At 32.5% G+C, this 23,589-nt stretch overlaps 1 protein-coding gene and 1 long non-coding RNA gene across 3 annotated transcripts in view; both read right to left on the bottom strand.

Moving 5' to 3' along the window:
• The window catches only part of LOC143054316 (translin-like), a 201,222-nt gene that overhangs the window by 145,038 nt on the left and 32,595 nt on the right, over positions 1-23,589 (bottom strand). The window lies entirely within an intron of this gene.
• LOC143054311 (uncharacterized) lies at positions 125-21,683 on the bottom strand. 2 transcript variants are annotated; one of them, XR_012971638.1, is made up of 4 exons: positions 21,474-21,683; positions 15,965-16,090; positions 14,870-14,947; positions 125-818 (listed from the first exon to the last, which is right to left on the bottom strand). It is a non-coding gene; the product is annotated as an uncharacterized LOC143054311 (long non-coding RNA). The 2 variants fall into 2 exon arrangements; XR_012971637.1 differs by having other exon boundaries at positions 21,544-21,679.

Below are 23,589 nucleotides of genomic sequence, written 5' to 3'. Positions count from 1 at the left end.
CTAGACCTTGTAAACTTGTTCTTTTTGAAGCTGCATATGTTTGTAAGATTCTATACAAGGATGATTTTCTTAATGGAGTAAAGTCAGTATTTTCACAATAAGAAAGATATATATCATATATATATTAACCATCTGTGAAAGACATACTGTTCTGACTACATCTGGAATACTTAGACTTTTGCCACAGAGTCCAATTTCATATCTGGTGTTTCATACATTTAACTAACTGATTGAACAAAACAGGAGTCAGTTAAGAATGCCATAGAATGTTTTAATTTGACAGTGTTCATCCTTTGTCTGGGGTATTTTTCTTTGACCATGTCAACTAATCCTGTGGTTTCAATATCTAATATTTAGACTGATAATACATGTAGCTTGAAATGTTAGGTATGTATCTGTTTATATCTGACTTTGTGTATTTTTTGGACAGAACAGCCAGCAGTTGCTACTTTAATACATTGTTTTCAGTCTGTATGTTCATCTTAAATAATGTTAATATAAATCCTTCAGGTAATGAAGTTGTAATTCCAGAAGATAGTTTTGCTTTCTTTTAAATTCATCAGACTGGCCAGGTGCAATTCAAATATGTGTGATACAACTTCCTCAGTTTTTTTCGTGTATAGTATCTTTTGGTGCAGTCTGATGTACTATTCCAAGTTGTTTTAGTTGCAATTTTAAGGAACTCACAGTATTATTTGAGATCAGTGTCAAACAGTTATTAACATTACCAAGTTGATGATCAGTACATGTACTTCCCTGTGCCACAAAAATTCTGACGTCTGACTCCAATTTGATATCTGTGAATCTGTAATAGATCCCTGAAATAAAAGAATACAATTAACAGATATCTATGAACATGATACATTAATAATTCTTATAATAATATGATTTGCATATATCAATAAATACTTGAACGGGATTGGTCAATTTCATTATTCCCCCTTGGTTTACACTTCAATAAATATAAAAAAGAAGATGTGGTATGAATGCCAATGAGACAACTATCCACAAAAGACCAAAATGATACAGACATTAACAACTATAGGTCACTGTACGGCCTTCAACAATGATCAAAGCCTATACTGCATAGTCAGCTATAATAGGCCCCGATAAGACAATGTAAAACAATTCAAACGAGAAAATGATACATTAATAATTCTTATAATAATATGATTTGCATATATCAATAAATACTTGAACAGGATTGGTCAATTTCATTATTCCCCCTTGGTTTACACTCCAATAAATATAAAAAAGAAGATGTGGTATGATTGCCAATGAGACAACTATCCACAAAAGACCAAAATGACACAGACATTAACAACTATAGGTCACTGTACGGCCTTCAACAATGATCAAAGCCCATACCCCATAGTCAGCTATAATAGGCCCTGATAAGACGGTAAACGGACAGAAAGTCACAGGACAAAAAGTCACAGGACATAAAGTCACAAATTTGATAGGACAAAAAGTCACAGGACAAAAAGTCACAAATAATTTTTTGACAATTGTTTAAATATATTTTTATATGTTTTCTTTTTATTACATATATTCACATTTTAGTTAGGGAAATTGCTTACAAACCTTGATAAATGAAAATGTATTAAATTTTAATCATGAAAAGGATATATGTATTGGCAAAATGAAGCCATTTAAGTGCCAAGCCACTATTGACATTTTGTTTTCATAACAATCAAGACAATTATTTGATGATTATTGATATTTATTGAATACATTTTAACAACAAAGGTGCTTCATAAATGATACTTCAAGAAAAATACAAAAAAAATAATTTCAAAATAAGTTTTTTCATGTTCAAAGAAAAATTATCTCAAATAGAATTGTGACTTTTTGTCCTGTGACTTTTTGTCCGTGACTTTTTGTCCGTGACTTTTTGTCCTGTGACTTTCTGTCCTACATTCGATAAGACAATGTAAAACAATTCAAACGAGAAAATGATACATTAATAATTCTTATAATAATATGATTTGCATATATCAATAAATACTTGAACAGGATTGGTCAATTTCATTATTCCCCCTTGGTTTACACTCCAATAAATATAAAAAAGAAGATGTGGTATGATTGCCAATGAGACAACTATCCACAAAAGACCAAAATGACACAGACATTAACAACTATAGGTCACTGTACGGCCTTCAACAATGATCAAAGCCCATACCCCATAGTCAGCTATAATAGGCCCTGATAAGACAATGTAAAACAATTCAAACGAGAAAACTAACGGTCTATTTATGTAAAACAAGAGGCTGTCACAACAACAGCAAACCAAATTTATTAACATTTATTTGTATCCTGCCAATATCACAAGAACCATAACTGATGAACGGTGAAAATGAAAATCGTCAATACATGTATCAAATTTGACCTCCATTTTGTCATCAGTATCAACATATTAAAATTTGAAAAGCTTAGGTTGAATGGTTCATGAGTAAATGCACGGACACAACTGGAAAAGCCATTTTTCAATCTTTCAAGAACCATAACTCCTGAACGGTAAAATTCAAAATCGTCATTATTGAACTTGACCTCCATTTTGTCATCAGTAACAACATATTAAAATTTGAGAAGCTTTGGTTGAACAGTTCATGTGTAAATGCACGGACACAACTGGAAATGACATTTTTCAGTCTTTCAAGAACCATAACTCCTGAACGGCAGAAGTCAAAATCGTCATTATTGAACTTGACCTCCATTTTGTCATCAGTAACAACATATTAAAATTTGAGAAGCTTTGGTTGAACAGTTCATGTGTAAATGCACGGACACAACTGGAAATGCCATTTTTCAGTCTTTCAAGAACCATAACTCCTGAACGGCAAAAGTCAAAATCGTCATTATTGAACTTGACCTCCATTTTGTCATCAGTAACAACATATTAAAATTTGAAAAGCTTTGGTTGAACAGTTCATGGGTAAATGCATGGACACGACTGGAAAAGCCATTTTTCAATCTTTCAAGAACCATAACTCCTGAACGGTAAAAGTCAAAATCGTCATAATTAAACTTGACCTCCATTTTGTCATCAGTAACAACATATTAAAATTTGGGAAGCTTTGGTTGATAAGTTCATGCGTAAATGCACAGACACAACTGGAAAAGCCATTTTTCAATCTTTCAAGAACCATATAACTCCTGAACGTTAAAGTCAAAATCATCATTATTGGACTTGACCTTCATTTTGTTGTCTGTAACAACATATTAAAATTTGAAAAGCTTTGGTTGAACGGTTCATGAGTAAATGCACGGACAATATTTAGTTGCTGCCCGGCCGCCCGCCCGACCGGTTGCCCGCTGTACATCCCCAAATCAATAACCGACATTTTTGTCACAAAAATCCGGTTAAAAATGAACGAACAACAAATATGTAACACATAAACAAACGTAAAACCACTGAATTACAGGCTCCTGATTTCATGTTTCTGAAACCACTTTCATAAACTTCAGTGATCTATTCATGGGCAATACACATGCATAAAAGGATCCCAGGATTTTCATCAAATTGAGATTGAAAAACAAATAAACATAACAGTAGACTTTTTTCTATTTAATGCACATATAACAGAAAAAAACAAGAATGTGTCCATATATAGTACACGGATGCCCCACTCGCACTATCATTTTACATGTTCACTGGACAGTGAAATTGGGGTCAATACTTTAATTTGGCATTAAAATTGGAAAGATCATATCATAGTTAATATGTGTACTAAGTTTCAAGTTGATTGGACTTCAACTTCATCAAAAACTACCTTGACCAAAAACTTTTCTTTATTCATTTATAGTTACAGAATTAATTTTTTTCCTAGTGTGCCAAATAAAAATAGATATGTGCTTTCAGTTACCCAACAATAAGTCAAATGAATGAATGGTTCATTAAAGTGCAACCTGTATATATACAAAACTAAATATCTAGTACAAAAAATTAACTATTTTTTTATATTATATTAAGTAAAGATAAAGTACTAGTAGTAAAAGTAGCAAAAAAAATATCAATTTAAAAACTTGTTTCATGGCACTGAATGAATTAGTCCCTGTTATTTCTTATCTTTACATCAAAATTAAATGATACGTATTTTTAACAAAGTTATCTAACAAATAGTCTATTAATGCGTAGTTTTCTCTAGGTATATTTTTTCTGTCTACCGTCCGTCTGTTGTCATTATCGTGAAAATGCGGATTTTTGTCATATCTGGGACGGTTCTGATCCGTAGTTTACACAAAAATGTACAATGGCGGCCGTAGAAAAATTTACGAAAATGAGTCCGAGAATAAACATTGTTTGACAAGAGATTGTGAATGAATAAGACGCTTTTAATGCATTAAATGAATTAAACATAAACTTAAGCCAATTAGGATCACTTTTTAAAGAAGTATCAAACTTATTTTAGCTCAAAACCAAAATTCTCGCTCTCGTATTACCGGAAGAGAAAGAAAGTATTTTTTGGAGACTCGAGTTGCACAAATAAACGACCTTTTAAAAAATAAAAAAATCGTTTTAATCTTTGAAATTTCATAATACAAAACATAGATTTCGAATTGTTTTTGTAATTGAATTTTTCCATGTCGAAATTGGTGATTGCAGACACGTGGCAAGTGTCAGCTTGGGATATTTGCATCCAAACAGTTATCACCCTGAGGGCAATTAACACCTGGCTATTCAATCTCTTAATTGCCTTTAGTGTCCGACTTAAAGGGATTACAATTAAAGGTGATTTAATTTTTATGATTATAATCGATAATAGATGAAAGTTCAAAATTGAGGACAAGTAAAATAGCATCTTCAAAATAATTATAGCGTCGCGGGAATTATTATAGCATCACGGTGAAAAAATATAGCGTCGTGGTACCGCGACGCTAAAACGGCCTGGGGAGAACACTGTCACCCTGCTAAGCCGAACCATTTTCTTTGTAAAAGTTATCTCCCTATTCACTGTTTTTCATCTGTGTGCATCTCCTTCGTAACAAAAAAAGATATCGACAAAATTCTTTTTACAAATAGTTCGTTACATCCTCAGTAATTTTTGGCTTATTTGGATCGAAGCGATTCGATGAAATTTTTATGGAGTTATCTCCCTTAACAAAATAAATTTGTCGGTATGTTCATTTAACTCATAAACAGTTAACCGTATAACCCTGGAATGTTTTTATTTGAGTCCCCTAGGTCCTAACTTAGAAAATGAGGTCAAGGTCAAAGGTCAAAGTCAAGTTCTCAATTGTGACTTTTGCTTGTTTTTGCATTTTCTCCGACACTTTGAAAGATACATACTTTTTAGCATTTTCTCCGACACTTTGAAAGATACATACTAAAGAACAAGTGCAAAATGTAAGCTTTATTGTAATGAAGATATGCTACATTTAGTCTTATACAATTTAATGGCATCTTATAGGAGTTGTTGCCCCTCAAATGTCTTGATATGAGGTTATTTGATTATGACTTCAACTAAGTTCATTATAAAGGCATTTGACCTTGTACAAAAGATTAGGTGACAAATGACCTTGAAAAATGACTACCGGAAGTGACCTTGAGAAAACCGGAAGTAGCCTTTTTTGCAATTTTTTCATCTCAAAGTACCCAGAATCAATATATTTTGTCATATAGATACATAAACTAATTACTGGAGACTAAACATGACTTCCAACAAACCGGAAGTGGCCAATTATTTCCCCTTCTACATACAATAGTATATAGAAACTATATATTTTTGGAATCAGTGTGAAATAAGCTATCATATGAGACCGGAAGTGACATTTATTTCACCGGAAGTAGCATATTATCTCCCTTTTATCACTCAAAAACATAATTAAACCATTATTTATCTCATCAGTATGAAGAAACTATCTTCTTATCAAAATTTCTTTGGTGTGGAAAGACTTTCAATTGTTCTCTGAACAATTGGTTTTTAATTGTATTTGTTCTGATTATTATTATTTTTTTTTTTTTTCGCCACATTCTAAAATTTTTGTTTCACAATATGTCGCTTAGATATTTTGTATATTGTATCGTATAGTTTACACGGCTTTAAATCTCACCCTGCTAAGACGAACAATTTTCTTTGTAAGAGTTATCTCCCTATTCACTGTTTATCATTTGTGTGCATCTCCTTCGTAACAAAAAAAGATATCTACAAAATTCTTTTTCTTAATTGTTCGTTACATCCTTAGGAATATTTGGCTAATTTGGATCAAAGCAATTTGATGAAATTTTATAGGAGTTATCTACCTTTACAAAATAAATTTGTTGGATGTATTTTTAACTTATAAACCATTAACCGTACGGAATGTTTTTATATATATATATGAGTCCCCTAGGTACTAACTTAGAAATTGAGGTCAAGGTCAAAGGTCAAGGTCAAAGGTCAAGGTCAAGTTCTCATTTGTGACTTTTGCTTGTTTTTGCATTTTCTCTGTCACTTTGAAAGATACATATAAAAGAACAAGTGCAAAATGTCTGCTTTATTGTAATGAAGATATGCTACATTTAGACTTATACAATTGAATGGCATCTTATAGGAGTTGGTGCCCCTGAAATGTCTTGATATGACGTTATTTCATTATAACTTCAACTAAGTTCATTATAAAGGCATTTGACCTTGTACAAAAGGTTAAATGACAAATGACCTTGAAAAATGACTACCGGAAGTGACCTTGGGAAAACCGGAAGTAGCTTTTTTTGCAATTTTTACATATAAAAGTACTCAGAATCCATATATTTCGTCATATAGATACATAAACTGATTACTGACGACTAAAAATGACTTCCAACAAACCGGAGTGGCTAATTATCTCCCATTCTACATACAATAGTATATAGAAACTATATATTTTTGGAATCAGTGTGAAAAAAGCTCTCATATGAGACCGGAAGTGACATTCATTTCACCGGAAGTAGCATATTATCTCCCTTATATCTCTCAAAAATATAATTAAACCATTATTAATTGCATCAGTATGAAGAAACTATCTTCTTATCAAAATTTCTTTGTTGTGGAAAGACTTTCAATTGTTTTAATTTTCTTTGGTTTTTCTTCTGACATCAGACTCAGACTTCTCTTGAACTGAATTTTAATGTGTGTATTGTTATGCGTTTACTTTTCTATATTGGCTAGAGGTATAGGGGGTGGGTTGAGAAAATTAAAATAATACAAGACTAACAAAAGCCAGAGGCTCCTGACTTGGGACAGGCGCAAAAACGCCTGCATTTTTGCGCCTGTCCTAAGTCAGGAGCCTCTGGCCTTTGTTAGTCTTGTATTATTTTAATTTTAGTTTCTTGTGTACAATTTGGAAATTAGTATGGCGTTCATTATCACTGCACTAGTATATATTTGTTTAGGGGCACTCTGAACGACGCCTTCGGGTGCGGGAATTTCTCGCTACATTGAAGACCTGTTGGTGACCTTCTGCTGTTGTTTTTACTTGTTGTGGTCTCTTTGACACATATCCCATTTCCATTCTCAATTTTATTTAAAAATGTATAACTGTATAAAATTAAGATTCATACACAATTCCGGGAAATTTCATGAATGATTTGGTGAATTTACGTCATGGCAATTTAGGCAAAACACAATGTCATACGATAGAAAACTTTCAAAGGGAAGATTATTTCGTTACTTGTACACTTCAAATTCAGTTTATATCTAGTTAAAATGAAGTTTTTGAGGTAAGTGCTATTTCTTTTTAAATCCTGTTGCATTTATCGGACATTTATGGTTTTTAGAAAGTAAAGATGGTGGCATACTCCTTAGTTACAATATTCCATTGTGCTTTTGGTGGTAAATATAGAAGTCATCAATTAAATGATGTTAATTAATAATCGCTTATGATTGCCTGAAGAATTATAAGGATTAAACACATTTTTTCTAGAGGTTATTGATGTGTAAACTGGGTCTCTTACTCACAAACAGGGTTTACGCTGGCAGTTGCCATTTTCGTATTTTGAAAAAATAATAATTGTGGTGAATAAATTCCATCATTTGCAAAAGAATTTAATCTTGTTTATTTGGTTTGTTTTGAGTTTCTCAGACTTTACCTGATCAGACAATACTCTGAATTGACCTTAAGCTTGTTAAAATTTTGACAAAAAATCAATAATCAGGTGATTGCATTTAAGATGGTACCTAACACAACAGGGAGATAACTCTGTAAAGTCATCTAAATGTTTTAATTACGTTGTGTTGTAAAAGGAATATTTAGCTTCTCAATGATCAAAATTGGTGTTTGTCAAACTGCTATATAACCAGTGTAATTCTTCTGACAAAACAGTTGGTTCAAAATTTTTGAAATTTTTATATTTTTGTTAAAGGGTCAAAGTACATACATACTTGACAAAATTTTATGAAAATTAAACGAGCCAAATTAATTTTAGTGAAAGTGTTGGGTACCACCTTTTAAAATAGCTATAAGCAACAAAGAACTAATCGATGAAGGTGTTAATTGTATTGTTTGACAAAATGATATGATTAAATGACATATATGTCACATGTCACATAAAGGATTTTACCACTTTGCGTCGCACGTGTTTAAAGCCAACTTTTGGCTCTGATATAGATAATTGATTTGAAATGGTCTTTTTTCATTAAAGTCGTTTTGGCGATGCATGTGTTTCAAGGATAGTTTTTACGTCTCAACTTTTTCATATTTTTACGTCAACTTTTTCATATCATTGGTTTGGAATAGAAAACTGTCCGGATGAAGGAATATATTCAACAGGTTGAGATCAACAACTCAAATGCATGTTAGACCTTCAATGTATTTTTTTTTTTTACTACAAATGTAATGAGGGATCCATTTAAAGTGATACAAAATTTGTTTTGTTTTAAAAAAAATAAGAAACCTTTCCTAAAGAGCTTTACATCTATCTGCAATTATAAGGTCAGACATGTCCAGGAATTTATTTTCTTCCTGAACTTGTATCTCTTCTTTAAAAGTGAAAGTAAGTGGACCCCTCTTTAAGGTAAGTTGTTCCAAATATAATGGATCCCCCCTTCCCTATAAGCTAAAAAAGCAAAGAGCTTATTTTAAACCAGATGCTCTGCATGGCGCAGCTTTATATGACCGCAGAGGTTGAACCCTGAACGGTTGGGGCAAGTATGGACACAACATTCAAGCTGGATTCAGCTCTAAATTTGGATTGTGATTAAATAGTTGACACAGCATAGGTTTCTGACACAGAATGAATGTGGTCTAATAAACTTAAAATTTGTTTTTTGCCTTTGAGCAATTCACTATGCTGTTGAATATAAATCCTCTCAAAAATATGTTTGAAGAAATTTTCTTTTTATTCATGAAATCTGAAATGAGAAAAATTGACCCCCCCCCCCCCCTTCCCCCCCAATTTTTTTTTCACATCTCCCTTTCCCTTATTCCAAAACTGATCTCAATCCAAATTTCTAATGGAGTTTGCAACAATAACTACTCATTTAAATACATCATAAAATATTAAAATGTAAAAAAAGTTTGAATGGTAAAGATTGTTTTAATTTATCAGTTGGTAGTTAAAGTGAATATACATTGTATATTGTATAAAACAATGATTTAAGTTGATTCAACTACTATTCTGGACAAAGAAAGATAACTCCAATTGAAAATTTCTTGCTATTGCGCAATATTGTGCAATTAGATATTTCTTGCTATTGCGCAATACTGTGCAATTGAAAATACTTGCTATTGCACAATACTGTGCAATTGAAGATTTCTTGCTATTGCTGAATACTGTACGTGCAATTGAAAATTTCTTGCTATTGCACAATACTTAATATAATAATTTTGGATCCTGATTTGGACCAACTAGAAAACTGGGCCCATAATAAATCAAAGCACCAAAGGGTGCTATAGGCAGTTAATCAAAAAACCCAAAGGCAAACTTGGTAAAGGTCAGATGAATAGTGTCAATTATTTATCTCAGGCATTGTTCTCAGCTATTTCTAAAGTATCAAATAATGCTTGTACAGTAATGTTTATGTTATGCAATCGTACTACTTTCAAAAGTTATTTCCAATTTATATTTATAAAGATTCAATGTTTGAGATTATACACATACAGCTGTCCTATGTTAGGGGAGAGTTTTGTGCCAGTTAAGATGTTTAAGCCACCACATTCTGTATGCACCTGTCCATAGTGAGGACCCACTAATGCAGGGCTTTCCCATGAAATTGAAGTATCAATTAAAATTATAGGCGGCTGTAACATGCGTTCAGCGAAGCCAGACGCGGGCCACCAAGCTATAAGCTTGGTGCCTTACGGCAGGGGGTCTGGGGCCCCTCAAGGCCACCAGAAGCTCTGGCATAAATAGAGCATGAAATCCTGCATTCTCGCAATCTCCTGGCATCTAATTTCATCTTTCAACTGACCATTTTTTTATGTATGAAATTTAAGAAAGAAATAAAAATCTCAAAGAAATTTCATTTTTTTTATGTTATAGTTTTTTTATTTTTAATACCTTATGCTTAAAATTCATTTACTTTTAAAGGAGTTTTATTTATATAATAATCCGGTTTGTTATAAATCTTGATCGATTTATTTTGCATAACTACGTGAATTTGTAAACAAATGACCCCCCTCTTCTCTCTAGAGACTGTTACGCGTATTTAAATCATACAATTATTTATCAAGCATTGACAGAAAATTGATATATCCTCTGATTTTTTATTTTTTTTTGTAAACTGTTCAATAAGTCTGATACATAAATCATTTGGAAATGTTATTTATTTGAGGTCGAGTCGACAATATTCTACTTTCGTTTTTGACCTTGATTCTCTGAACACCACGTGGACTTTGAAAAATGAACTTCAAAAGATACTGTTTTCCAGATTCTGAACAATCTACTACACTTTCTTTAATTTGACTGATATTATTCCATAACATAAGATTGTCATCCTATCTGATTGTCTTCACGTTTTAAAAGCCAAAAAAAAAGCCAACGAGTTAATGGCCATCGGAACGTCTCTATTGTTATCGTTTAATGACTACCGGAACGTCTCTCTTGTTATCTTTGAAAAGAAACGATGCATTCTGACTTTAAATAGACAACCAATCAGTGACCTGAATTCATGTGAACTATATTTAGCCCACGGAAAACACTGACTTTTCACCCTTGTTTATCGTGACCGCTACTTTGCAACAATACGTCGCTCGGCTGCCTGTAAACATTTGAAAAAAGATATTTTTTATCTTTTTGAATTATATTTTTGTCAGTGAAGTAGCCGGCACTTGAAGCCACCGAAAGCCCTAATCATCAGAATCCTCTCAATTTAAAAGGTACGTAAATTTCGTCTTCTATGTAATTTGAAATTGCCGCCAACTTATTACTAGACTACAGTACTGACGTATGTAATACGTATCGATGACAAACAATATTCCTACGACTTTTGCCATTTGGGAAATGTAAACGACTCATCTTTATAGATTTTCGGCGACCAAATATTTCATACAATTGTTCTTTGGCATCTTAGCCAACAGCACAGGGGATAATAAACTATAGAAGGATTTCTATCGAGCACTACTTCCTATGTGCATCTTCAAAACTTTTGGGAAAATCGACGACCATTTAACGTTTTTATGATAATATTTTTTATATTCCAGAATAAAAAGTATGACAAAAGTGTCCAATTAGTTATAAATAACATGATAGCCAGCCAGATAATAAAAGTGGCACATATTTCAGCATTTATTGGGTAGAACATAAATCTAGGGTGCTCGCATAAAGCAGCTTAACTGCTTAAAAATCTAAGTACATGTTTAGATTCAGCATATCAAAGAAGCCCAAGAATTCAATTTTTGTTAAAATCAAACAAAGTTTAATTTTGGACCCTGATATGGACCAACTTGAAAACAGGGCCAATAATCAAAAATCTAAGTACATTTTTAGATTCAGCATATCAAGGTGTAATACCACCATTGATTTTCCCCTATTAGTCTTTGTTAAATTTGCACTTTTCAAAAAAATGTGCAGAATTTATCTTTGTTTCAAATAAAGAAATACTTGGCATGAGTAAAGTTTTATCCTGTCCAGTACTATAGAAAAAAATTCACATAACATTTAATTACATATAAGAAAATAACCATCATTGGAAGTTAATCAATCAAATGTCTCCCCTTATTTTATCTGTGTACAAGGTTTAGTCACCATGTAACCTCAAGATTACAAAATTTTCTATAGAAATCCAAAATAAAAAATAATGGTGTTTTGAAATACCCAAGACATATGTTTATGACACAGAAATGTTTTTACTGTAATAAAATGTAGGATTAATTACCTACAACTGTCAAATTCAAGGGAATATTTTTTTAGACCTACTTTCGTATACAACCGGATGTGACGTACCATGATTTGGTGGTATTACACCTAGAACCCCAAGGATTCAATTTTTGTTAAAATCAAACTAAGTTTAATTTTTGACCCTTTGGACCTTAATGTAGACCAATTTGAACACGGGACCAAAAATTAAGAATCTACATACACAGTAACATTTTTTGTAGATTCGGCATATCAAAGAACCCCAATTATTCAATTTTTGATGAAATCAAACAAAGTTTAATTTTGGACCCTTTGGACCCCTTATTCCTGAACTGTTGGGACCAAAACTCAATCCCAACCTTCCTTTCATGGTCATAAACCTTGTGTTTAAATTTCATAAATTTCTATTAACTTATACTAAAGTTATGGTACGAAAACCAAGAAAAATGCTTATTTGGGCCCCTTTTTGGCCCCTAATTCCTAAACTGTTGGGATCTCAACTCCCAAAATCAATCCCAACCTTCCTTTTGTGTTGATAAACCGTGTGTTTAAATTTCAATGATTTCTATTTACTTATACTAAAGTTATTGTGCAAAAACCAAGAATAATGCTTATTTGGGCCCCTTTTTTTACCCTAATTCCTTACAGTTGGAACCAAAACACCCAAAATCAATCCCAACCTTCCTTTTGTGGTCATAAACTTTGTGTCAAAATATCATTGATTTCTATTCACTTAAACTAAAGTTATAGTGCGAAAACCTAGAAAATGCTTATTTGGGCCCTTTTTGGCCCCTAATTCCTAAACTGATGGGACCAAAACTTTCAAAATCAATCCCACCTTCCTTTTATGGTCATAAACCTTGTGTTTGAATTTCAAAGATTTCTATTTACTTAAACTAAAGTTTTAGTGCGAAAACCAAAAGTATTCGGACGACGACAACGACGCTGACCCCAACGTGATACCAATAAACGACCAAAAAATTTTCAATTTTTGCCATCGTATAAAAAGTAGTGTTTAGTGTTTCTTCATTACAATTTACAATGTAAACTAAAAGATGAGTTTGAGAATAATCATAGACAACAATAGGGCAAACTCATTTTGGTTGGGGGAGGGGGGGAAGATAGAAAGAAGGGAAATTTCAAACAAACAGTATATTTATGATACTTGGCGAATAAAATAATAAAGTGGCGAAAAATATATTGTTCTGGCGAAAGAGGTGGCAAAATTAATGATTGACCCAGGGGAAACCCTGCTCACAAACTTGACATATATATACAAATCTGAATATTTAGTTTGTGAGTTAATCGCCCCGGTTTACACAGCCATTACAGCAATAACCTCTAGAAAAATGTGTTTAATCCTATAATGTTCATGATGTTTGCAAGTATTGAAGGTATATAAAACTCTATGTTTTAAATTTCTCAAATAAACCAATATTAAGGTATTATCTTAGGCTACATGAACATGCTAATTGTCATCATATTCATGATATTGGATGGCTGTGAGACTTACTGTATCTATCCTAAATTTCTAATCAACAATAATTTTATAAAAATTTAAATTATATAAAATTATATTAAAATTGGATTGTGATTAAATATTTGACACATCAAAAGTTCCTGACTTAAAGAATTTGATCAAAGAACTTAATATATGACATTACATTACCTTCTGTATTACCCAATATTCTAAATCTAAACATTGCTAAATACACATGGTTAGATTCAGCATATCAGAAACCCCAAGAATTAAATTTTTGATAAAATCAAACAAAGCTTAATTTGAACATAAATTTGGACCAATTTGATACAAAGGCTCAAAATCAAAATCTAAATATAGCCAATATGATTAATTTTTATTGAAATCGAACGAAATTTAATTGGTCTCTGAAATTTAAGAAAATTTGAAAACTGGACACAAACACTAAAATATGGATACAAATTTCATTTTTTCTTCTTATTAAAATCAAACAAAGTTTAATTTTGGACCCTTTGGATCTAAATGTGAACTAATCTAAAGGCAATTATTATTAATTTCTTTGTCGTCATTGCTTGTGGAGAGTTGTCTCATTGGCAATCATACCACATCTTCTTTTTTTTTATAATATTGGACTTTTTGGACTTTAATATGGATTAATTTAAATTGGTTCAAAAATAACAAATCTTAATGCAGTTAGTATAAGCATATCGTAGTACCAGAATAATTAGTTTGTGGTGTAATCAAACAGATTAATTTGGGATCCTTTGGACCTCAACATGCTCAATGTGGACCAATTTAAAAGTAAGGCCAAATTTTCAAAATTCAAATACATTACAGGAATCCAAATGGTCACCTCATGTACATTAGTTTTCAAAGAGGATCATCTATGGACCATTTCACAAGTGTTGTCCTGATTGGCTCAGAAATTCAGAGGATAAAGTTTTAAAGATTTTTTTTATCATGAATTACTTGTACTTCAATATATATGTACTTCTTATTGGCTATTCAGTTTGAGAGGAGAAGATTGAAAGATGTAATTTGAAGAACAGCAGATGTAAAAATGCCAGCTGCTACTCATCCAACAAGAGCTCACAAAGCAGTTGAAGTTATTATCCATCATTGTCCATAATTACCTTATCACTGGTTTGAGATGCATAAACATATTTTCTTTTCCTAGTATTGTAATGACTCTCTGGATCAAATTGATTTTCCTGCAAAAATTATGAAATTTTAACAAGAAGGCATGCAATGTCATATTACAAATACCAATTATCCCCCTTGTAGTTCCAATTTTCTGCTTACAGGCAGTACATGTACATTGTGTAGGTGTTTGATAGATCTGAAAAGTGCTCAAATATTACAAGTTATCACTGTGAAGCTCATACATAAAATAGTCAGTATAAGAAGTAGTTTCAGAGAAACATGTGACTGAAATTGAGTCACTGAATTTTTTAGGACCAACTGGCCAAGGACAAATGGAGTGACACAATATAGCTCCTACTTTTAGAGTTAACACAGTTCTTTTTACAGATCATTACATAAAAAAAAAATTTAAAAATCATTTGAAGTCCTTTTCATGCTTTTCGGGCAGATCATTTCATATTATTTTTTTTTCAATTTCATTTTAAGTCCTTTTCGGCCAAGTTTTCATTGATGCCAATCAAGGTTACTTTTATTTTTTTATTTTTGATCATTTTCAGATCATTGACAAATTAAAACATGAATATTTAATCAAAGCATGCAAAGTATTAACAAGAATGTGTCCATAGTACACGGATGCCCCACTCGCATTATCATTTTCTATGTTCAGTAGACCATGAAATTGGGGTCAAAACTCTAATTTGGCAATTAAATTAGAAAGATCATATCATAGGGAACATGTGTACTAAGTTTGAAGTTGATTGGACTTCAACTTCATCAAAAACTACCTTGACCAAAAACTTTAACCTGAACGAACAGACAGACAGACGGAAGGACGGACGGTCGGAAGGACAGACGCACAGACCAGAAAACATTATGCCCCTCTACTATCGTAGGTAGTAGACCATAAAAATGTAAGAACTTTACATTTTTGATATATTAGATTTTTTTCATGACTTACATGTACTGGACTAGACAATCATAATGAACTACATGTACATGTATAAAGTATACATTACATGTACATGTTTATAGCTACATGAACTAAGAACATTTTTTTTAAAAGTTTTGTTTGTACATGTACATACATCAATTAATGGCTCCGGTGGTACTTGTACAATGTAGCTGAGCTGGTAAATTCTCTTCCTCAGTCATACATGTAGCATTCTTTTGACTGCATCTCTTGTATATGTTGTAGCAGACTATACATAATCCTGTGCAAATTGAAGAAAAAAATCATATGTCATAAGCTGTCCATGTTATGCAAACATTTGAAAATCATAATAAACAATGATAAACTGCAGCTAATATTTTCCACCTGAAGTAGAAATTAAAAAAAAATATATCTATCATGTTCAGTTCATCAAAAAATGTTTTACCCATGTGCATATATACTACATACATGAACATGTATGTCTATGTGTATACATGTATATTGTCATGATTGTGTTCAATACTATAAAATTGTGATAGGAGTAAATCGGTAAAAAGATTGTGAACAGCTGGATTCATATTTATGATTAAAACAAGAGTGCACACGCTGAAATGTCTCGCCTTCTATACTAATCATTGATATTATGTTGATAGTCTTAAGTATAAAGCTAAGCTTTATTACAACTGTCACATAAACTTTACATTAACCAAGATAACTAAACAAAGACCAATGAACCTTGAAAAAGAGGTCCAGGTCAGATGAACCATGCCAGGCAGACAGGTACAGCTAACAATGCTTCGATACAACATATATAGTTGACACATTACTTATAGTTTAAGAAAAATAGACCAAAACACAAAAACTTAACACTGTGCAATGAACCATGAAAATGAGGTCACGGTTAAATAAAACCTGCTCGACTGACATAAAGATCATAAAATATTTCCATACACCAAATATAGTTGACCTATGGCATATAGCATTAGATAAAAAGACCAAAACTCAAAAACTTAACTTTGACCACTGAACCATGAAAATGAGGTCAAGGTCACATGACATCTGCCCGCTAGACATGTACACTTAACAATCATTCCATACAACAAATATAGTAGACCTATTGCATATGGTATGAGAAAAACAGACCAAAACACAAATATTTAACTATAACCACTGAACCATGAAAATGAGGTCAAGGTCAGATGACACCTGCCAGTTGGACATGTACACCTTACAGTCCTTCCATACACCGAATATACTAGCCCTATTGCTTATAGTATCTGAGATATGGACTTGACCACCAAAGCTTAACCTTGTTCACCGATCCATGAAATGAGGTCGAGGTCAAGTGAAAACTGTCTGACGGGCATGAGGACCTTGCAAGGTATGCACACATCAAATATAGTTATCCTATTACTTATAATAAGAGAGAATTCAACATTACAAAAAATTTGAACTTTTTTTTCAAGTGGTCACTGAACCATGAAAATGAGGTCAAGGACATTGAACATGTGACTGACGGAAACTTCGTAACATGAAGCATCTATATACAAAGTATGAAGCATCCAGGTCTTCCACCTTCTAAAATATAAAGCTTTTAAGAAGTGAGCTAACGCCGCCGCCGCCGGATCACTATCCCTATGTCGAGCTTTCTGCAACAAAAGTTGCAGGCTCGACAACAACATTAATAATAGTTTTTTTTTCACTATTATATTATGAAGAAATAGCTACATTTGTAGTACAATTATTTATGGATCTCAGAAAGGCTGATCCTGAAGTCCCTTTCTTACAAGTGCAGTGTTATCCCCAGAAGATAGCATCCCATTTGGCGTAAAAAAAAATTAACTGTGTCATTTGTCGCGTCTCAGCGATGCTCTATTTCCATTGATTTCCTTTATGTTATACATGTATATGTTTATATTGTTCAATTCATTACTGAGAATACAATTAGACTAATCACTAATACCATGAATACAGTTGTTTCAGTTTGTTTTATTTATTCATTTATAGTTACAGAATTATTTTTTGCCTCTTGTGCCAAATAAAAATATATATATGTGGTTTCAGTTACTATAACATGTATAAGTCATGAACATGATGAAAGTAAAATGAATGAATGATTTATCATAGTGCAACTTGTATATATATACAATGATAAACATATAAATATCTAGTACAAAAAAGGAACCTTTTTTTTTATATCAAAAGAGTAAAGAAAGTGTTATAAATAGCAAAAAAATCTCAATTTAAAAACTTTTTTCTTCATCATGTCTATGAAATTCATTGTTTCAAGGTACCCAATTGGGCCAATGATTTAGTTCCAGTTGTTTCTAATCTTTACATCAAAATGATATATATATTTTTGACAAAGTTTTCAGAAAAATAGTCTTTTTATGCTTAGTTCTCTATCGTGAAAATGCGGATTTTTGTCATATCTGGTCCGGTTCCGAACCGTAGTGTGCAATGGCAGCCAAATTTTTTTTTAACAAAAATGAGTCCAACAATAAACAAGAGATTGGGAATGAATGACGCTTTTAATGGATTAAATGGATTAAACGTAAACTAAAGCCAATTATGATCACTTTATGAAGAAGCATAAAATGTATTAAGCTCAAAATCAAATTGTTCGCTCTCAATAGAAAAGTAGTACCGGAAGAGACAGAAAGTATATTTTGGAAAGTTGTAAAAATAAACCAACAAACCTTTTTTTAAGAGAAAAATGGTTTCAATCTAAGATTTTCGTAATACAAAACGTAGATTTCAATAAATGCGACGAAAATATTCATGGGACTGACGGAAGGACAGACAGAGGTAAATCAGTATACCCCCCCTTTTTTAAAGCGGGGGTATAATAAGGAATGGGTTGTCCAGAAATTTTTCAGTATTTACGCAAGAAGAGTTAATTAAGGAAGAGGTTGTCTAGAGATATTCACTTAATTTTATTCACATTTTTTGGGGGTTGATGTAAATATTTTTTTCTCTCATATAAACTAAATGTGTATTTTTAATTATGTATAAGAGGTAATGGATATTTTTTATACATTTTTTAACCAGTTGAACATTTTGCAGGATTGTTGGTTTAAAGGGAAACTTCGCAAAAAAATCAAAAATTGATATTATGTCCATTCTGTATAAAAATGCTCAAATTTATAGATATTAAAGTTTTATTCCGCTAGATAAGAGATCACCATTGATTTTAAATTTTGAGTATCAATTGTCTGCATTCCGCTATTTTGTCATCTTCTCCGATAAAAAAATCATGATATGTCTATAAACCACAAAGATTTGAAGAAAGTAGAAATCTATTTACATATTTTTTCCAAGGGTTTATTTGGAAAAATGTAATATATACTCGTTGTCAATAGTAAAGGACAGATTGGAACATACCAGATATTGATTTAAAAAATGTACGCACTTGTTGTCGATTCGTTTATACGCCTGGATAGAAAGTTACGGAACTATAGCGTAATTTAAAATATATACATGTATACATTGAACATAAGAAAGGAACATACATTTTGTGTAAATTTGGGTAAAAGTTTTGTAAATAGACTAGTCAACGTATGCCAACGGTATGTAATCAACGAATTCGATAGACTTTTGTATACCAAAAGAAGAAGAAGAAGAAGAGAACCAATTTGATTTAAATACAGGTCGATATATAACTTGCTTTGGTTCATCAAAGTTATGAACATAGTAAACATGGTAAAATCACAGATTTATATATCAAATAGATTGTTCTCGAATAAAGGAAGAAATTCGTCATCATCACAATTGTTCCGACATTCATGTAATATATATATGCAACTGGAGGTACACTGATAATCCCCAAGGGATGTGAATATTTTCTAGGAAAACTATTAAGTATTACGTACAGTTTCAAATCAATTTCGGGATTTATTTTCTTTCTTGATATTCAATGACAGCAACTTAAAGAATAAACTGCTTGTCCGCTTTAGGGGTATTCTTGCCAGTTGAACAGACTTATAATTACATTCAAAAATAGGGAAAGATGACATTAAATTCGTTGTCTGTTGTTTTTAAGTAAAAGTTAATTGAATCATCAAAGTTAATATCCTTTGGTCTTGAATGTATGTTAACTAATTAATGTGTTTTTATAGGCTAGCTCAAATCCTCATCCAAATAATATAATCTATATGTAATAATCCCTTCCTTCCACACAGAGATTTAATGCCAAGCAGTAGACATATAGGTACTAATTAAGTAATTAAATGAACAATAGATAACAATAATTAATCATAAATGTGAAAAGATGTGAAAACAAAAGTATTCGTACATATTATATTCCGCTTCGGTAGAGTTATCTTCAGATAGTTTCAGATATTAATTAATACATGGCTTTCAAAAGTCTAACTCGTACATTTTTTTGCCTAATTAAGACAATCAAAATGCTTTGGTTAAGCTATTTCTAATTTCTAAGTTCCCCTTTTTTATGAGACATAAATCAAGGACAAGCGGTGTATATCATTTCATTCTGACACATGACATGCATGAATTAGGTTTCCACGGCGATCTATTTTTATTCGTCACCAACTTGAGTATGTACTTTAAATGTGTGTATTAAATGCTCCCTTGTTTTATAATCCACTGATCCGAAAAGACAGTCACACCTGGCAAGGTGTGCCCTAGAGGCGTGGTTAAATACTGAAGTGCAAATAACAATTTACCTTTCAACAAGCCATCTACGAGTATTGCCACAGAACCGTGAATACACACACAGTCATAGCAGAGGTAGTAAAAGGTCAATCAATAAGAGTACACCAACATATTGTCTTAACAGATTATTGTACGTTAATTTATTCACTTAATTAGTCCGAAAATGCATTAATTAAAAATAAATTTATAACTTTTTGTGTTGTCTACAAAAATAATTCAAATATATACGTTTTACATAGAAAATTTATCTCATGAATGTGTACAATTGCACGTCTGTGTGTTTTATCTTCTTATTATCAGATGGTTATTAGATAAAGCATAAGTCATTGGTGAGCTTACAATTACGTTAAAATATGATTAAAAGCCAAGACTTTTAATGATTGTATTTTAAATCCCAGCATGCAAAAACCAGGCGAAAACGTCACGACCTACAGGAAGTAGTTAATATTTTTTCATTAATTATTGCAGGGCTTCGTTGTTTCTTATGAAGTTTTTGAAGTAACTATGTTATTAATTACCTGAAAAGAAAAATTATCAAAACGTCAGTCATAGAATGTTGGGAAAACTTTAGATAATAAACTTTTGCATTCTAGCTGCTTGATGCGTTTTAATGCATGCTAAAATCTAGTCCAAATAATTATGACGTCTGGCAAGGCTATTTTATTTTTTTTCTGGGACGACTTCCTAAAAATAGGTGTCAAAGTTCCCCCCAAAATTTGCTCTCAAACTCCAGATGTAAAAAATGGCTTCGGCGTTATGACGTCGTAGGAAGGCGTCCCAGAAAAAAATTAAAATAGCCTTGCCACCCGTCATAATTATTTGGACTAGCTAAAATCCAACCCCCATAATAGATCATGAATTTATACATTTTTAGAATTATTTATATTTATTTTATCAAATATTATAGGATGCCGAATTGACTTTAAATAGGTGCTGATTTGACTAGTTCCGATTTTATAACAAGGTGCCGATTTGACTTGAAGTTGTACCCATTATAAATTGCCTTCCGACAGAATTTCGGCTGTAAAATCTCGTCTCTGTCCACATTTCAGTCCTAACCTTTTGAAATGTGATGTAACATCCCCCTGGCAATCAAACAACTTTACTAAATGTGTGCCATGAAGATGTAAACATAAGACATAAATTGATAATGTTACAGCATCCATGTTGTATACAGCGCCATCTATAAATAGTTCTAAAGGGAGATAAGGTAAACTTCTTCTTCTTCCAAATTTTCACATCCTTTGTAGGACAACCACACCGTTACGGCGTGTAGAACAAAACCCACCACCATGAATGTAGGAATATAATATGTACACTATATATTGAATAATGATATCCTCCACTAATATATACAGGATCACTTTCTAGTTGCACAGAACGGGCAGATTTAATACTGCTGTTCCTCAATCCCAATCTTAACCAGCGCATACCAAATTTAAAGCACAGAGAACTTGAGAAAATACGTCGAGGAAAACGCACCAGGGAGGAAAACTGCACATTGGGACAATTCGTGCCAACAGGCCATAAGATTGAGGATTGAGGACGTATAGAAGAGGGACGAAAGATACCAAAGGGACAGTCAAACTCATAAATCTAAAACAAACTGACAACGCCATGGCTAAAAATGAAAAATACTAACAGACAAACAAAAGTATACATGACACAACATAGAAAACTAAAGTAAAAACAACACGAACTCCACCAAAAACTAGGGGTGATCTCAGGTGCTCCGGAAGGGTAAGCAGATCCTGCTCCACATTTGGCACCCGTCGTGTTGCGTATGAGATAACAAATCCAGTAAATATTCTAATTCGGTAGGTCACATAGCTTGTAGTATGCATTCTTAGTTGCGTTAAAAATTGTTAGGCTAGTTACCGGACATATATACAGGGGGGATTACAGTGGCGGATCCAGAACTTTTCATAAGGGGGCCCGTTGACTGACCTAAGGGGGGCTCCAGTCATGCGTCAGTGATTCCTTATATAAGCAACCAATTTTTCCCACACAAAAGGCGGGCGGGCCCCCAGGCCCCCCTGGATCCGCCTATGGGTTATATATGTTTACGTAGTAAAATAGTAAAAGATAAATGTTGTAAAATAAATTACTTCACTAACATTCACACGGGTAAAAAGAATAACAAGCTTGCAGCATTTAAATCTAAAAATAGTTCGCTTTTCACAATATAGACTAAGGATCTAAAAGCTAAAACACTTCGTCTTCTTTTCATCAGAGACTCTGTTTTCATTAACTAAAATCGAATAAAACGTTCATAGTGTCTACATACTTAATCCACGCATAGAATTTGTCGTTTTACATCATAACATCTAATAAAAAGGTTTTTAAGATTTCATCGTATCTAAATATTAGCACTTTGTGTGACGTTTACGATCTAGGCACGCACTGTATATGTAAAGCCAATTGTCATGTTTTTATTTACTTAGATCTAAAACTTAAAAACTTGTCTTCGTCTCAACTCGGCCGATTCCGTACCCTCATCTAGGAAGGAGCTAGAGTATCGGATTCTACCAAGGATTGTCGAATGCAAACCACCCTTCAGCTAATCAGAAAATGTTTCACGACTATTTTTCTGACTTACAGTGTTGTTTTTTTTTTTGTTTTTTTTTATAACCTTCTTCAGTTCAAATAATGATAACCTAGAATTTATTGTCGTTCTTTGCAAATCAAAGAACTGTGTTTTGTTTTTTTACAATTTTGGTATGGATACATACAGGATCATAAAGGAGGGGGAATAGGACCTTTATCGGGACTCCGGGATCGGGTGTTTTTAAACTCGGGATTTCGGGATTGACCCTTTCGGGATCCGGGAATCCTTTTTTTCGGATTTCGGGATGTCGGGATTTGCTTTATTTAAATTCGGGACCTCGGGATTTTTTTCAAGTCCGGGATTTCGGGATCAAGACCCCTCCTATCCCCCCTCATAAAGGGAAACTGATAATTTTTTGTATGATATGTGCTCATGTTTTTCAGCGATGATCCTTTTGTGCTGGGTTTTATACTGAATAAAATTAGTTAGTTAGTTTCTATACTTTTTTTATTAAATGGCTATCTGCAATATGTTTAATAAGATCATTTAGTCTGAGT

This window comes from Mytilus galloprovincialis, chromosome 12 (genome assembly GCF_965363235.1).
Source record: "Mytilus galloprovincialis chromosome 12, xbMytGall1.hap1.1, whole genome shotgun sequence".
Taxonomy (NCBI): Eukaryota; Metazoa; Mollusca; class Bivalvia; order Mytilida; family Mytilidae; genus Mytilus; species Mytilus galloprovincialis.
Note: the sequence above shows the minus strand (reverse complement) of the source record. Positions and strands in the feature narration are given on the sequence as shown.